The following is an 18,781-nucleotide window of genomic DNA, read 5'->3' as shown; positions in this document are numbered from 1 at the left end:
TGTTGGTCTATGTTTGCCTGTATGCAGAATGGATTAAAAAACTTTTGATTAACCTTATCAAAAGCAAAAGCAGTGTAAACATCGCACAGACACAGCAATCAGTACAGCGATGCCAACAAGGATGCGTGCTTCGAGCAGCAAAAAGTCTCATGCAAGTTGTTAAAAGAAAATAAGTAACTTTTTGACAGGCTGCCGCTGCCGCTGCCTCTGCCTCTGCCTCTGCCTCTGCCTCTGCTGCCTCTGCTGCTGCTGCTCAGCACACAAAGCTCACACAAGCTAAACTGGCAGCCTAAATGTTTTCTTTTTGTTGTTGCTTTTATAGTTGTTGTTTTTTTTTTCGATTTTTCTTCCTCTTTGCACAAAGCAAAAGCATAGCAAAAAGTTTTTATTTTTAAAAAGGCAACTCGCTTAGCCTTTTGCTGGGTGCACGGAAAGGCAAATAAATTAAAATAAATGCAAGAGGGCAGCACAGAAAGTCGCTTCAAATTTTATGAAGTATGGAGTAGTCAAAGATGATAAATTGTTTCTTAAGATTTCAAAGCATTGAGATGTTATTTATAGCGCAATCCTGCCGTGGATTTCTGTAATAAGTCGAAACTCTTAAGACGAAGTTCTTAAAAGCATGTTGGCCCAGCTAAAAGGACTTGCTTGAAATCATGTCCAATTTTATTTATTTATAAAAATATATATATTATTATCTATTTTTAACCTAATTATTTTAAATTAGCATTTCCCGAAACGACTTGCATCGCTTGCGCCTTGGCTAGGCCGATAAATTTTCCTACCCCAACCATCCCGAGCAATACAGTCAATTAATAAATTCACATAGTATAAATCCAAATATAATTAACGGCTGCAATTCCTCTTTGTTATATCTGACTGACTACCGCTGGGTGGAAGTGCAGTCAGCTCAAACTTATTCCCAATGTTATTTATAAAAATTCTCAAAGACTTGCTTCACGCCTTGCGGATGGTAAATGGGAGACAAAGGTGTCGTCCGATTCGCTTAAACCTTTATTTCGAAAGTCAAAAGAAAGACTTATTGAATACCATTTAAGCAATTTTGGTTGTATGCAACTTTTTCGCTTGCCAAACAGCCTATTTTAAAAATGCCCATCAACTCATTTGACTTAAATGGACAAAGATATTTGAAGCATGAAACTTTCATATAAAAAAAATACTAAACCGAGGACTAATGAATAATGTTTGAAATGTAAGTGGTCCCGAAATTGTTTTTACCATTCGCGCCAACTTCTGAACTATATAGTTGAAGTTGTTAACATCAAAATAGTCATGTCGACTGACACTCAATTCCGGCTTTTCACATAAGGTGGTCCGACAACATTCAACATTCCCATTGTCCCTGATTCGGGACAATATAGCACACTGAGTAAACGCTAGGTAAAAAACTCATTAGTGCTGTCTTTGCTCATGTTCATAAAACTTTCTCTCTCTTCAACTGCATAAAAGAAAAACCTTTGGCTTTAATATGTTTAAGGCTCTCATATTTTCTAATTTAAATTAAAGCATGAACGCATTGTAGTTGACAAAGCAACTATAGTATAGGACAAATTTTAATAATTTTTGTCAACTCCCATCCATATTTAATTTAATTGTTTTCGTGTGTCGCTACGGTGTGCACAACGTCCCCATTGTCCTTGTTGTGGCCTAATCAACCAACTTGGATAGAAACTGCTTTCGTTGCCCATATTCATATAAATTGTTTCGTCTCAAATGCACAAAAGAAAAACTTCGGTTTTCATATAAAAACATATAAAACATTCATATTTTCCTAATTAAATTAAAATATAATAAAAGAGTTTCTCTCCTCCTTCTTCCGACAAAAATGCACATGTCTGCATTGTAATTGACAAAAAAATCACACGAAAAGAAAAATTTTATATTATTATTAACTCTTATACATTTTCCATTTCTTTGTTATTTTTAAATACAATTTTTATTGCTTTCTTCTTTGTGAATAATAAAAATTTAAATAAACAAATTTTATAAATAGAGTATCGTTCCAGGAGCTGAATTCCAGCTTCATATCTCTTAAGGCTATTTACGTTGGTCACTGTTCAATTATTCAGTCTGGGCAAGCTCTTTTCATGTAATTAAAATAATTGATTAGTAATGTTTTCGTGCTGTAAAGTATGTTTTTTCGTGCTGGTAAGGCCACAACCATATCCATTTTCATATTCGAATATTCTCATACCTCATTAATGCCCTGAATAACCATTAAATGAGACAAAGAGCATAACTGAGGGGGCTAGCTAAAGTGAAAAAAATAAACATAACTTATATACATGTAATATATATATATTTTTTTTCAGATAAAGAATTTCTTTTATTGATAACTGATGTTCTGGTACTTTAGTCTAACAACTTTTATCAGCGCGAGGTAATACCATAAAAATAATATTATAGTTTGGACATGTGCCGCAGCTATTTACTAAAAGGACACAGATAAATTCTAAAGGCATTAGAAAAATACGTTAACAAATATTGGAAAATATCATCTTTTGAATATGGAATGTTATGTATGTGTATGTTAGATTTCCTGATCGATTAATTCGCCATTTACCAGTATCATTTAACATTGGCTTGTAAGAAAGAAAAAATTAGCCAAGTTTCTTGAGTCTTAGGTGCAGGGTATCTGCAAGTAAAGCACACACGACAAAAAGCATACTTGTATTTTTCCATAACTTTTTCTGTTTTACTTTTGAGTGCAATAAAGCCACAATTTGGCAACCGCAAACACACACACACTTACGCACACACACACACACGCGCATCCATGTAAATGTCTCTCAAGTGTCGCACCTTTTACGCATTTACGATTTTTAATAGGATTTGCGGGAAGAAAAATAAAAGCCAACATCGGGGCGTCACGTTTACACAGTTAAATGTGCTTATCGCTGGGGCGTCGCACTTCAATCAGTCAGCTGAAGGGCTGAAGGGGGGCGTGGCCCAAGAAGCAACGATGTTGTTTTCTGTTTGCTCTCAAGGAATTAACATGTCACATTTGACGTGCGTGTTCCGCTCAGCCCGTGTCCCACCTTCCCGCTCGCTTCCTCATATGTGTGTGACATCCGGCGTTGCCTTTTTCTTGATTGCCAAATGAGCATTACTTGATTACCCGCAATTGCATTTGCTGTACTCGTTTTGCGGCACACACACACACACACACACGCGCACAGAGCGCCTAATTGCCGCATATGCGACATAAAAACCCTGATTTTTAACATTGCGCTGGCTGCGCTGCTTACAGCATACTTGACATTACTGCGACTGCGGCTGCGGCTGCAAACATTTTAGGTCAAAATGCTCAAAAAATATGGAAACTACATAATACTTTAAAACGGTGTGTGTGTGTGTGTGTGTGTGTGTGTGCACTTGTACATAAATGCTGCAACAGCTAGCTGTAGTTTTGTGCTGCATTTAATTACATTCGTCAAGTGGGGGCGGCGGGAGGTGGAGACATTCGAAACACTTTTCGCACGGCCTCGGCCGCAGCCAGCTGCAAGCAGCAAGCTGCTAGTTGCAAGTTGCAAGTTGCAAGTTGTTTTGTGCCAGCTAAAAACCCGAATGCAACGCATTTCATTAACACAGCGCAACTTCAGCACAACAATGGCAAGACAAATACACACACACACACAATACATAAAGCGGCGGAGAAATTCATTTTTTGCTTTTCTGTGCTTGTCGCCAAACATTTAGCGATCCAGGCAGCAGCCAGGCATCTGGGCAGGCACTTCAGCCGTAAGCCAAATGCTGCCTGCCATATTCCATATATATGCACACACATAAAACAGTCACACACACATATACATACAAAACAATGCACGCACGCACACACATTGCCGACGACCTCAATTTCCAGCCCATAAACATTTGTCCACAGAGCAGCAAAAAAAAAAGTGAAAAGACTCAAAAATCGGTTTACATTGTGGGTCGGTCAATGGACCGAAATTCATGTTAAAATAAAAATAAGTAACAGAAACAAATTTAAACTATACAAACATAAACAAAAGACAGCTGAGCTTAATACTACCTGAAATAAAAGCCAGAAGCCGCTTGATTTAAATACCCCTTAATTGGCCAACTAAGCCTTTTACCTTTTTTAGTTTTTAATTAAAAAGAAACATGTGGCTCCCCATTTCTTTTAGCCCATTTCCAGTGACATGAATATTTAAATTTTCGACAAAATGAGATTCAAAAGGAGATTCAGATTTAATAAAGAGGCTAAATAGAGATTAAATACATATCTTGTTCGTGACTTTCATTACTGCTGTCCGGTTATGAGAGATCTTTTGAATACATTTTTATTGGAGCTTCCGGTTATAGTAATGCATTTTGTATAGAAAAAATATTGAATTATGAAAGATTGCTCGTTATGGGTCGAATTCGTTACGGTAGCTTTCACATTTTTCTATGACATATTTAAAGATGTAAAGAGATCGGTCAATAAAAACCGAAGCTATTAAGGAACAGATACTTTTATTTTCTATTTTAATATTTATGACGAAAGCACGGCGTCGCTTCCTTGGTATCTCCCAGTCGAGCAATCCGGACCAGCTAAATCTCACTTGTTTGACAATTCATTGGGATTAAATTGTGGGTAGAGTGGCGCTCGAAATTAGTTCGGATGGGTTACGGGAAATACTATCGTAATAAAAATATGATGGTAATAAATATTTCATATACCGTACATTTTATTGTAGTTTAAAAATAAATGCAGAGCTATTCTTAGCATATATATGCGCTCTTTTATGCTGCCAACGATTTTTTAAAGTATTTAGGCGTTAAAAATAATAAAGGCTGCAAAAAATATCATAAATAGCTACAAAACTATAAATATATTTGTGAAATAAATGAATGATAAAAGTTGATGTAATTTCCCATTTGAAAGGAGTAAAACATACATACTTTGCTTTGAATATATAATGAATGTGTATTTAGTTTTCGAATTCAGCGAATATTGTAATAAATATTTAGTATTTCCTACTTGCATATTAAAAACTTCACTCTTCATATTCCACATCGCTGTAAGTTTGGGCAGGAATGCGAACCTGTAATGACGTCGTCGGGGGATGCCAACATTATTGCCCTCGTCGAACAAGAGGACAGGGTTTCTTGTGGAGCCGGAGGCAACATGTTTACACAAGCACAACTACAGACATATGTACATGTATGCGTACACATTAATATATTTATAGAGATACTTGCTGTTACATGTGCTATCTTCAATATGGGCAGACAGAAAGCGGCAGCGGGCGAGTCAATACGCTGCCTTAATTGCTTACAAGTTGTTTTTGTTCTTGTCGCCGGCCATGTTTATCGTTTAAAGTGGAAAGCCTGACCCCAACTGACCCGGCAATTGGCCGACTGACCAACCAACCGACCGACTGACAATGGACATCGTTTTGTCGGCCCCAGTCTGTCGGCATTGATTTTTATGGAGCTCTCCTACCTCCCTCCCTCCCTCCCTAGCACGAATACATATCTACGAAGCGGGCCTCAAACTGCCCATTTTATGACATTTTTAATTACTTATTTTGCTTAAAACTGTATGCGGAGTAGGCGAATAAACAAATGCTGTCACAAATTCTCTTTCTCTGTGTGTGTGTGTGTGTGTGTGTGTGTGTGTGTGTGGGAGGGGTGGCTTATAGATGTATAGAATCAGCTTTATCCATGTTTGGGTACATACACTTGCAAAAATATGGCTTCGTTTATAGGCAAATAAAATAATGAAAATTGCGATACGAGAATGCTGCTCAGCTGCGGCGGGAGCAACAGAGAGAGAGAGAGAGAGAGAGAGAGAGAGAGAGAGAGAGGGAGAGCAGCGGAATCATCACCAGGAGTCCTTTGTTTGTCTTTTATTAGGATAGTAAAAGTCTTTATTGTTGCTCTGCACGCTGCTGTTGTCCGGCATGTCTGCCAGTCAGTCGGCCAGCCACTTGACCAGGCCCAGCAGAATGACGACAATGACGATGCCGCTGTTCTTGTTGTTGTTGCTGTTGTTGTGACCTTTTGTCCATCAGGCTGGCCGCTGGGGCACTGGGGCGCTGCCCTGGCAAATTTTTATATAGTTTACCATATTGCTTTGTCATTGTTGTTGTTGTTGTTGCTGTTGTTGCTATTGCCGGCGTTTTCGTACAGCTACTGCCTTTTGCTGCAAATATTTTTGAAAGAATGAGGCCAAAAGGCAAACTCTAAGCATGGCATAATTTGGAACGCAACCACAATCCGGCTGAGGGACATTGACGAGAGGACAAACAAGTGCTGCCAGCTGTGTGTGTAACTCAATTCTCGGTGCTGCCTATGCCTGATGTCTAAATGGACATATGCAATTCGGGGCTGGCTCGCATTTTGATTGTGTTCATTTAGTTAAGTTTTATGCTGATTTACTTAGGCCGCAGACAGAGCGACAGCCATTTACGACATTTTAACGCCTCAGTGATAAAATCTGAACGCGTGATACATAAGGCCCTGGTCAGGCAATAAACTGGACGCACAATGGACCGCAAAATGGTGAAAACTCTTTGTAGGCATTCATTGAATTCTAGCCTGTCTAACTTAATACCTGTATCTTTGAAGTTTATCCTATTCAATTTACAATTTTCAATACTCAATGAATTGGGTCGTTGCGGCTCACAGTTTTTTGATTGAAATTAATTTCAAATGTCGTTTCTCACTTGGCGCACGCCACAGTTACCAGGGTGACCCTGACCTCGGGTGCAAAGGGTTCGTCGCCGGATTGTCTTTCTGCCACGCTACCCAGCCGGCTGCCGTGTATCTAATGAATATTTAAAATCCTGCACGCCCTGCAGACACAGACGCACACACACACACACACACAAACAGACACACGCTCAGGCACACACAGAGAAAGAACTCTCATGCTGGTTGCGCTGGCAGCGCATTAAATAAAATTGACAAGTATATTGAATGTGAAATTTATTTAAATAACCCAAAATCGTTGGCGCTTAAATAAATCCAGTTTAAGTGCGGATTTTCTTCTATGCGACGTGCACAAACGGTAAGCACAGCGTCTATACAATACTTAAAAAGTTGCTGACCCTGTATCCCGGCTGAATCGTATTTCAGTTTAAAGCACATGTGTTTGCCAACGCTTTTCCAGAGTGACCATGCCCTGGCTTTAAAGTAATAAAATATGTTTGATATAGCGCATACGCCACGTGGTACGGCAACGATCTAGCGATATGTGTGCTGGCTGCCAACCCGTGACGCCGTCATCCTGCGAACTCATCTCATTTCTCATCAACAATGTTGCAAAGTTTCTGGCCCCCGCCTTCGTCGACCGCAGCGGGTTTCAGCATTGAAATAGCAGAAATTTTGATTTTACGACCTTGTTGCCATCATTAACGTTATTTTATGATGACGCTGAAACGACCTCAAAATATTGTGGCGCAGCTTCTCTTGGCCCTGGGACCTGCACTGGCTTAGCTTGGCCCCCAATGCTGCCCAACCCACCGCCAAGTTATGATGCTCGGAAGTATAAGTAAAAAACCAATAAATGTTAATGAAAATACAAGAGACAAAGTTTAGTTTTTGCAGGCATGGGATACGCCAGCATGTGTGAGCCTACTTTGTTCCTGTTGCCGAGCGATTATGTTATTGTGTGCGTGGCATCGAACATAAGCTGATAATATTATTGCGCTATTAATGGGCTCAGGTTTTTATGGGACTTTTAATCGCTTTTGTTACAGTTACCAAAGTTGCAACTATAACTCGACAATGCTCGTGCCGCACACACAAAGGAATCGAAGAGAATGTTGCGTGTGACTATGTATCTCCGACTCTCTCTCTCTCTCAATTTGCTCTCTGTCTTGCTTTTCTTTTGTGTGGCTAGCAGTCAATGCAACATTTAGTTGCGGCCAAAGGCAAAAACTAATTGCGAAGCCAAACGCACTGCCAACAACTGTGGCTGTGGCAAGGTGTGCGCCGCAAGCGGAAAAGCAATTTAGCAAATTCTTTGTCGTTTGGCAAATAGAAAAGCCAACTGCGAGTGGCTGCCCTCCCCTCCCCCCTCCACTCCACCCAACCCCTTTAGCTGGCTGCTGCAAAATCAATTTTAATGACACGATGGAGAAAAAGCAGAGAGCTAAATATATACCCCATACATATATATGGTATATATATATGTGTATAGAAAACCGCTTGAATAGCAAAGAACTGAAGCGAAGCCGACAAACTCAAATGGCACGTCTATAAAACGCCTCAGCCGCCCCCAAAACGCACTGCAATTGCTTCACGGGGTGACATATGCAGGCAGTCATTGCTTTTGTTGTGGTTTCAACGAATGAAAACACGACTAAACACCACAAAAGTTTAGAAATTACTTACGAAACCAAAACCAAAATACCCTAACTTGGTAACTTACAGATAAAAGTATTATTAATAAAAAAAACTGTATACTTTAATATCTAAGCTTAGACGGAGGTTGGACAAACTTTTCATGACGGACTGTAAATCTTTCTCTGGAATGCCTCCGCACATAATTCATGCCTTTAAGTGTATTCAAGCCGACATAAGGTGTATTGTACCCCCTTTGCTGCTGGAGGAGCATCGCATAAAAGGTGTAATGAAGGAGCAGCCAGAAGAAGGTATTTCTTTGTCGCGTTGGCTTGTCGCAATTAACGTTCGCGGAAATTCCTGGCAGTCAAGCAGGCAACGGTAGGCAACGGCAGCGAGCCAAGCAACGCGCTGGTGCGTAAATAGCACGGAAGTCGTTGGGCCCACGCGGCGTATACGTGCTTTAAGCAAGAGAGAGAGAGAGAGAGGGAGAGCCTCAAGCTAGCAAGTGACCTTCTGTAGGAGTGTGTGTCAACTACTTTTGTTGCATGTTGCATGTTGCATGTCGCATGTGCTTGGCAAATAGTTACTTGGCTTAGCATGGCTTCATGTCGTCCCCAGCCTGCATTTAGCGACTTCTTTTTCTTGTTCGCTGTGACAATTTGGCGGCCTACTTGTCGTTGGCATGCCATATGCCAGCCGTACACAAAACAATTGCAGCCATTACAGTTTGTAATTTGGTAATCAGCCATACGAATCTGCATAATGGCAATTGGAGCAGCAGCAGCAGCAGTTGGAGCAGTTGGAGCAGCAGCCGTTTAGGTAAACCAGGCAAGAAAAGTTGCCAACTTTTAATTGAAGTGAAAACGACGATAACGACAGCATTGTTGGCATTGCTGTAGCTTTGTTGCCAGCCCAAGGGGCTCTGAATGAGGACTCCGCATGGGGCTTTAACACACACACACACACACACACAAATTGCACACTCACACAGATACATGGGGGCAGGCACACACATGTCGTCATGGCGTGCGCCATTGCAAAAACAGTTGCGGAATTGCTTTTTAAGCCCACAGCGCGTAGCATAAAAAAGCAGCAGAGCCGTACTCTAGGGTCCCAGGGATTGAGCTGGGCGCTGCCATTGGGTGGAGGACTAAGCCTTTAAAACTCAAAACTTTTGAGCTGCTTGAAGTTTGGGGCTGTGCGTATTTGCCTCTGTGGCGTCCGCACACACACACATGCATATATCCATTATTCAGCTCGTATTGGGCAATGTGCAATGTTTTGCTTGTCCATGAAGTGCTCCGGGTCGTTGCTAACCTGTTGCCATACCTAGCCCTTGGACGGGCTATCAAAGTGCGATAGCGCGGCAAACTTGTCAGTAAATGGCCTTGAAGGGCGTGGCTAGCAGGTTGAGTGAGTGGGGGTGAGGAGTGTGGGGGTGTGGAGGAACATTGCTTGCATAGCAGCACGCAAATATGTCGCCTGGCCCAGCTGTGGCCGTGGCACGCGCCGGCATGCCATATTCGAGACATCGCCTTGAAGAACCCCGTGCGCCTGCCAGCCTGGCTTTGATTTATTGATTTTAGTCTTGGCACACAGCATACGAAATGAGGCGATATTTGCACGGCCCCCATGCCTGGGCCACATGTGGCTGCAGGAGCTCAGCAGCGCAGGACCCGCAGTGTATATCCATTAGCTGCCGCCAGTGCCAGTGCGAGTGCCAGTGCCAACTGCTGTTTAATAAGCCACCACATTTAAAATATGCCAGATAACTAGAAAGTGGAATGCAGCTGCTGGCCAAGTCTGCTTCAGCAAATGGCGCAAGTTCAATTAAATCAAAGCTCGAGCATATTTCTTACCCGTTAGACAGTTCCGGCGCCAGACGCTGTCTGCTGGCGGCAATGTCTGCAAGTATAAATGCGAAGACAAATTAAATTACGTTTAAAGTGCAAGTGGACCAAAAAAAAAAACATACTAAAAAAATCCCTGACTTTGCTATGAAATGTGAACAAAAAATACACGTAATATGAACGGCATTGAATTGATATGCTGAAGCCAAGCAAAATCAAATTGCAAAAACAACGTGCTCAACCTTCGGATATCCTCATGAGAGTTGTAAAGTAACTTTATCTCAAAAATATAATACAGAATCTTTATTGCTGCAAAGTTAGCTTTTTATAAGTATGTAATGCACAATAAAGATATTGCTTAGTTCAAAAATTAAACATAAAAAAGAAATGAACAGTAACAAATAATTATAATAATTGAATAAAAAATAATTATTAAGAGCTGTATATGTTATTATATATTATCATAAATGCATGACATATATAGATCATATTTGTATAGATTTTTACACTAGCCCAATCAGATGCTTCTATTAAATAAACGAACAGCTCAGCTAAACTAGGATTTTTCTTATATTAGATACTCTAATTGGAGAGTTCATATTTCTTGGTCACATATTGAAAATGATTCCCTGTAGATTACTTAAGTAAATAAATAGATGAACCTTAGATCATGCTGTTCATTGTGTCGGATCACACACCTTAATTGGCCTTCAACATTAGTTGGCACATATATGCCCATTTCGAGCTGCGTCATTATTGCAGAGTATAAGAAAAGAAGCCGCCAAAGTGTGAGAAATGGAACCGGCGAACGCCTCGCGCAATGAAACGGAATAGAATCAAGGCAACAAAAAGAGAAATGAATTGAGACTACACATAAAAGAAATGAAATCCATGTGGGCGGTGGCAGGAAGCGTCTTTGGCAAGGCGAAGCCATGGCAGGCCAGGCGAAAGATAAGTAAGAGAACAAAATTAAATTGGACATTTATCAAGAGATTTTTATTGATGCCCCAAGTGCCGGCCAGAGCAAACACAAGCACAAACACAAGCACAAGCACAAGCACAAACACAAACACAAACACACACCACGGGGCGCCACAGCCGACTGGAGACAAAGTCAAGTGGCAGGAACGACAAATGCGGGCAATTATCGTTTTGAGTGTAAAGTTTTATTGGCAAGCGGAAAGTTGATTTTATTTAAATGTTGCCACTGGCGATGGCAGCAACAAATTGCGGCAAGACACGCAAGCATAAATTAGAGCCACGCCCCCAACTCAACTCTCCGGCTGTCTAACTAATTACGTCCATTAGTGAAGCGGCAACAACAACAACAGGAATGGAAACAATTATTGCGCATTTAATCACCTGCTGAAATTGTAATTGTGTTGCATACTTTTTGGCTGCCACTGTACGTACACATACTTCTACGTCTACAACTAATTACACGGCCAGCAAAACCCGGGGCCCCATAAAACAAAAACCCGTAGCCCGTCGTCGACTAGAGATATTCAGACGAAACATGAATTGTTGCCAACGCGATTTTGAATTTATTGCATGAAATTAACTTTCACAAAATAATTCACATAACTTTGGGGCGTGCCGAAGGGCCAGCCAAAGTGGCTTAATAAAATAATTTATGGTTTGGCAAAATGCCCATTTACCGCTCCGCAGCCCCAACCCTTGTCCAACTGTCTGTCTCTCTCTCTCTCTCTCTCTCTCTCTCGCTCTCTCGCTCGCTCTCTCTATCTGTCCGGATGAGCGCTTGTAAGTCTGTCCGGGCGCAGTCAAGTGCAAAAAACAAAGCAAATTAATTGCAAGTCAAAGCGAACCTTTGACTCCATGAACACAACGCACCTTTGCACACACAATTACACGCACACACACAAACAGAATCACAGATACGGACACACACACACACACGCAAGTGCTATGGCAATGCCTTCATCAATATATCCTTTAAAGCCCAGCTAGCAGAGCCTAATCAAATGGGACAGCAGCTGCTTTGCCCGGGCAGCTTTTCAGGCAGCTGCCCAGTGATGCGTAGCTAATATGCCTTTGGCCATGGACACGCCCCTTTGACCGGATAAATGCGTATCTGACAGGGGGCTGGGCCATGCTTATAGCCCGTTGCCGTTGCCTCTGCCAAAAGCAAGCCACTCTCTGGCCAGCGAAGCATTGGACTGCCGGAATCAACAGCTGCCAAACAGTTGCGACGCAACTTCATGTTATCCAGCAACATTTTCACGCGTTTTTTGTCAACAAATTTCACATCCCATTAGCCAGGCGTAAATTGTGGCAGCAATAGAGCATCATTTTATTGCATTAATTGTAGTAATGGATTCGATTTCCAACTCGAAATCAAAGCTGCCACTCATAAGTTGTAAGTGGATGGGTCCCAGCGTCATCTTTTAGGGTTTCTGTTGTTGTGCGTTTCTCGTTTCTCGTTCTCGTTTCCTTTCTATCTGCCTGACACGTTTGACAGCTTGGCGTTTGTCTTTGCTTAGCGGTTGCCTAGCAGACAAATGACAAAAATCCAACCAGCAGGCAACATACCGACAATCAGATACTCTTTTAAATAGGTTTTCTCTAACGAGGAGTTAGTATCGAAAAATATACTTTTAATTATATTAATATTATTGTCGTTTCAACAATCAAGTCTAACGATATATAAATTAAATATTTATATTCTGAATTTGCTAAAGAAGTCATAAAAAATGCACACCAGGTATATAATGGGAGCTGTCTGATCTAGCAGCTTGCTGCATTCGTCCTGGATACAAATATGTAAGGCCTTCTTCTTCTCTATGTAGAAGACGTTCACAGTTACACAGTTGCGACACTTTTTGAAAGGGCATCTAGCATGCTCAACAGCAGCAGTCAAAGCAATAGCAACTGGGGGGATGGGGGGTCTTGAGTCCCATTTGGAAAATTGACAAAGGGCACAGGTGACAAAGACGGCGACGGCGACGGCGACGGCTTCAAGGCGGGAGCTGCTGCTGCTGCTGCTTAGGGCTGGTTGCTGCAGCAACTTCTTACACTTGAGGTGACAGTGCAACATGTGCGATTGTCGAGTGTCAGCGGCAAGCATGCCACAGACAATTCCAGTAAAAGCTTTGCGCCGCGGACAGTTGCGGGTGTTGGCGGCGGCTGAAATTAAACGCGACCCTCCTCGGAAACCCTTCGCTGAAAGTGTTATCGTGGCAGTTGCAGCGATGCGGCTAAGCATCATAACTCAAGTCAGTGCCTGGCGACTCGTCCTGCCACTCGAGCAGCGTGAAAAACCTGCCAAGATGCTGAAGAGTCATCCTCGGGCGTCGCTGCCAGCATTATGCATGCGTCCCAAAGCAGCAGCAGCTGTTGCAGCAGCAGCAGCAGCAGCATCTGCCTTTGCATGCACTTAACATGTTGTACCACAAAATCGTCAGCCATATGCGGCGCATATTAATTTGATGGCACTCATATTTATGCCAAAGCAAAGCGATTTCCTTCCTTCTATGCTGTGCTCTGCTGTGCTGCTTCTCCAACTGTTGTTGCGACATTTTTTGACAAGTTGCACTCAGAGTCAGCGTCAGTGTCGCGCTGGCGAGTCGTTGTTGCATTTGCAATGCGAACAGGAGTCGGAGCAGCTGTTGCAGCTGCTTTGCATATGGACGGACAAGTGGGAAACACAGGCAAACAGCCCTGCCCAGCCAAGCCAGAGATGGGCGCTGTGGCAACTGCCCCCCCCCGCCACTGCGACTTTTCATCTTTTTTCGCAGCACTTTTGCTTCGTTTTTTTTTTCTCGTTGTTCTGGCGCATTCTACTTTAATTATTTCAGCGATGCTGCCGAAGCCGCTGGTAACGACATCAAATTTACATACGCAATTTCATTGTTGCCGCAGGATCTGGCCATTGTCATGCTGCTTGTTGTCCGTCGCCGTTGCCGTCGCAGTTGCAGTTCGCCTTGTCTGTCCCTTGCCACAAACGCATTTTATATTCAAATTTTTTCGCTGTTGTCTGGCAGTCATTGCAAATTCTGCCAGTAGTTTGGCATCCTTTTTGTTTTCTGCACTTGACTTTTGCTTTGGGGCCTGTTGTGTAACCTCTGTTGCCGCGGCCCCTCCCCACTCCCCACAAAAAAACTCCACTTTGCTGCTTATGTGCTCATAATAATCAGTTGCAGTTACCGCCCCCGCTTGAATTTAGCGTCGATTTTACAGGCACTTACACACACACACAGAGAGACGCACACACCCGACCCCAGTCGCAGTTATAGCCAACAATAACAAGTTTCTGTATGACAGAGGGCATAGAAGATTTGTGCAAATTTATGGAACAGCTCGGCTCGGCTAAGAGCAAGCAGTCGCAGATTCCATTTACATATGATTACATAGAACAGAATATCATGGCCGACAGTCTTCGGCACTTGTATAATTCAAATGCAGGAGGAACAGCCTCCAAAGGATAACGAAACCATTTCGAATATATACTTTATATTATTTTTTTATTTATTTCATTTTTCTTGTATCGTAGATAAATAACAATTGTTTGTCTAACGATACATTAAGTGAATTTCGATAGTTGAAAACATTGAGACCGTTTATAATTTAATAGTAAGCTTTGAAAGTGTAATCCAGCCAAAACAAGTATTTAAGTCCTAAAGAATATATTTCGAAAAAATAATCTGTTCATCGCAAAAAATAAAATTTTGTAAATAATAATTTTTTTACCCTGAACCCATTGAAAATGGATAAAGAGGGTATAATGTGTTTGTGCAAATGTATATAACAGGCAGAAGGAAGCATCTTCGACCCCATAAAGTATATATATTCCTGATCAGCATCAAACGCGGAGTCGATCTAGCCATGTCCGTCTGTCTGTCCGTCCGTCCGTCCGTATGTATGAACGCAAGGATCTCAGAACCCATAAGAGCTAGAGAAATTTTAGCTGTAGGTCCTGCTAGTCCCCGCGCAGATCGAGTTTGTTTCCGATATTCGATAACTTGCCCCGTTTCCAAGTAATCGATAAAAATCGATATCGAGATCCTGTTTTTTGGGCAATTTCGGAAAATAATGTGAGCTAGAGTCACCAAACTTGACATGTAGCTTCTAGAATAGTATATATATATCAAGTATCTTTCATTTTATACCTATCGCCTGTTGGAAGCAGAGGATTCAGGGTATCTCCTAGTCGGGAGCTCCCGACTAGAACCTCTTACTTGTTTCACGTATTCGTGTTCACGGCTTGCCCTGTGATTGAGGCCTGCGCGTATCTCTAGTGTATCCCATGGATGGTTCCAACTATCGACTAGCAAGTTTTAAGATCATGGCCAATATGTCGCGTTTTGCAGCTCTACCGGAGAAGGTAGTGTTGCGTAGCGCATTATGAAGTCTGTTAACTTCGTTGTACATATACTGTAATATGCATAATTATTCAACATAAGTTGCCATCTCCGGCTTTTAATGCCTTTCGCGGCAGATTGTTTATGAAGTTGAAGTGCAGTTGATGCTTTTGAGCTGTCCAACTGTCAAGACGCAGCTTTTAGGCCTCTTGATAGCTGGGACTCTTCTCAAGTTAAATGGAGCGCAATAATGGGCCGACAAAATTTGCATTTCTTTTAGAGTGGCAAATGCAATAAACTCCAAAATAAAAGCAAATAAAAAGTAATCAGACTTTCAGATTTGGCCATAAAGAAAAATAAACACACGGGCTAACAGAGCCCGAAAGGAATTAAAAAGTGTGCTAAATAATTCATTTTTGAATTAAAATATAAATCACTTTCACACCATTTTGTCGGCCGCCATCGACACACACACAGCCCACCCAGTTCGCCCCTTGTTGCTTTCTCGTACTCTCGTACTCGTCCTTTTTTTCCAGGACACTTGTTTATTTTATTACTTTTCAACGCCGCACAATGCAAATGAGCGGACAAGAGGGAGGGAGGCAGCGCCAAAGAGAGTCAGGCAACGCGAAATCTTTTTAATATAAAACTGAATTACTTTTAGCAGCGATTTCCGAGAATGTCCCGAGTGCCCCGCACATTAAAATTGACGAACTGTAAAGGCGTTGGCACGCCCACAATTCTACTTCGCAGCCCTCCCGAGCATCCAGGCTGCCATGTTTGCCACAGCAGGTCGCCTTGGGTTATTAGGGTAGCTTATTAACGTGGCCAAGAGTGCGATATAGACCATGACATAGCCAGGGCATCATTATCGAGTGCTTTGCGGCGACGCCTACCTCACCTACCACCACCCCGCTAGCGCAAGCAATTTGAACGCCCTGCGTTCCTTTTTTAATAGGATTGCGTTTTTGGGAATTACCTGAGCTTAAGGCGAAGTGCTGAGAGACGGTCGAGCGACCACAGGAAACGGAAGGGGCAGCGGATATGAAAACGGCAACGGACACTTTTAATTTCTCAAAATGGCAACTCGCTGACATCCGCCTGGCGCATTCGATTCATTGATTTAATGCAGAATAACAGAGCGGATGCGGGCTACGGCTACAGCTTCCCGCCTGAGCGGGCAGGCAGGTGGGCAGGCAGGTGGGCAGGCCGGCAGGATGCTGAAAACTGGCTGCTTTTCTTTCATTACCCATCTTGGCAGCGGCGGAGAATTATTGAGACTTGTTGCAAAAGTTCATATCGTGCGAAATAATTCAGAAAATGCCACAGTCTGCTGGCATGCCCACAGCCAAAGGTGGCCAACTGGCTGCTGGCTTTCAACCTGGTTACCTGTCTGCCTCGATGGCATTGCTGGAATGGCTTGAGAGTGCAGCGCCCGGCAGCGCCCGGCAGCTCCCTCCCCCGGCTTGTCATTTGTGTTTGTGAAATATGCGTTCAATTTTTTACGCTGCATTTTTCGCTTATCTGCCAACTGGCAACTGCAGCCCCAGCCATGCTAAGGGGAGCGCACACATATCAGACAGCGGAGAAGAAAATGCTCATATCACGTATACGCAATGTTGTGGCTTGTTGGTTTTCTTTTGGGAGCGTGCTAGCACACTGCAAATTAGCCGCGTAACAGCGGGGGGGAACTTATAGACGAGGCGGGCAGAGCTGCCTGAAGGACTGCTGTGGTATGTGATAATTTACTCATTTCATGTGCCATTAGCTGTCAAGAGGCGCCGCGCTGCCATTAATGTTCACGTCTGTCTTTCTGTCTTCTACATGTACATATAAGTATATATCTCAATGTGCGGCAAGGGTCGTAGTTGGGCCCGGTTCTCAGTTCTCGGTTCTCGCTTCTAAGTTCTTGTCACTTCATATTTATGTTTTATATATTTTAGTTAGTTCGTGTTGCTCGCTCGTTCGCTCTTGTTCCACATATTTATTATGGCTCACTTTTGTGGCGGCTGCCTCTTTCAGCTGAGCTTTGCAGCCTGTGACCCGTTTTGGACGTTGCATATCTGCGCTGTATCTCAAAAACTTTACCATGCCACACAACAACATCAACTCGAGCAAGCACAAGAGCTAGAAAAAAGAGCGCAGCCTGGCGGGACAATGGCTTTAGCACTTGCTGTTGCCGCCTGTCCGCTGTTGCACTTGAGCACTTCCTGTGGCCTCTCCAAATACACACACTCACACACGAGCACACTCACACACACATGCACATACTGCTATCGTTGCACAGACAATGGCAGCTGCGCTTTTGCAGACGTTTTTGGTGGCGCTTCCAGGCGCTACACAGAGTCAGAGTCCCCGGCTGTGACCTAAATTTTTACCAAATTGGATAAATTTTTCGCATTTTCGGTTTACTATTTCTGTTTTTTTCTTTTTTTTTTCTCTGTGTTTTTTTGCATCGCTGCGACGGCGACTATTTTAGTTGTTGTTGTGGTTTTGCCTGCTCAGCTGCTCGCTTGTTGTTGCAATTTCTCTCCACATTTGATTTATCTTGCCTTATGTACAAGCCAAGCAACATATAAGTGCGAGTATGTACAATATTGTGCCGTATCAAGTTCTTTTTTTTTTTGCCCGCTGCCTTTATCTCTCGCCATTGCTTTTTTGTCGCCCAAGCGAGTGTGTGAGTGTGCGAGTGTGTGTGAAATGAGTCACCAACTGGTTCACTTAAGCGGCCGCGACTACTCCCGCTTCAGCTACAGCTTCAGCTTCTGCTTTTGCTTGTTTGCCACTTGTATCTCTAGAATTGAATCTCGCCCAGCCGGCGTCTTCGTCAGTCAGTAACCAGCAGCAGCAGCAGCAGCAGCTGGAAAAAACAACAACAGGAATAAGAAGCGCTGCTCGGTTTGTCGTCTCTTTGGCCGCAGCGCTTTTTATTTGAGGTTTGTGTTGCCCGTTGTCCTATTTTGGCTACGTGTTAGGCATAGCAGGAATTGTTAGTCAACGATTGGGCTGGTCTCTGTGTCGCCCGAAGCTTTTAATCATGATTTACGAGCTGCTGCGACAGACAGACCAGAGGTAAATATAAATGGAATTTTAAAATGTGATCTGATTTAATTATGCAAGGCTGCCCGAAGTGTAGGCAACACAGCCAGCTCCTGGCAGTCGGGACAACAGAGCACGTTTGTTTTCTTTTGTTATTTTATATTTATTTGTCAGGCAAAAAAAAAACCAGACAAAACAAGCGTCCAAAACAGGAGAGCTTGGCGCCATAGCTGATCATTTGTTAGACGCGAG

The 18,781-nt window shown here is 42.7% G+C and overlaps 1 protein-coding gene across 1 annotated transcript in view; it reads right to left on the bottom strand.

Moving 5' to 3' along the window:
• The window catches only part of beat-VI (beaten path VI), a 65,987-nt gene that overhangs the window by 26,441 nt on the left and 20,765 nt on the right, over positions 1-18,781 (bottom strand). The window contains exon 2 of the mRNA XM_064694652.1: positions 10,182-10,227. The gene's annotated coding sequence lies outside the window, so the exon portion shown is untranslated. The remainder of the gene's footprint in view (positions 1-10,181; positions 10,228-18,781) is intronic.

Source organism: Drosophila montana, unplaced genomic scaffold (genome assembly GCF_035044405.1).
Source record: "Drosophila montana isolate Dmon_TW-CO22-7 unplaced genomic scaffold, ASM3504440v1 contig_3733_1, whole genome shotgun sequence".
Taxonomy (NCBI): Eukaryota; Metazoa; Arthropoda; class Insecta; order Diptera; family Drosophilidae; genus Drosophila; species Drosophila montana.
The sequence above is the reverse complement of the archived record's forward strand: the minus strand, read 5'-3'. Positions and strand labels throughout refer to the sequence as shown.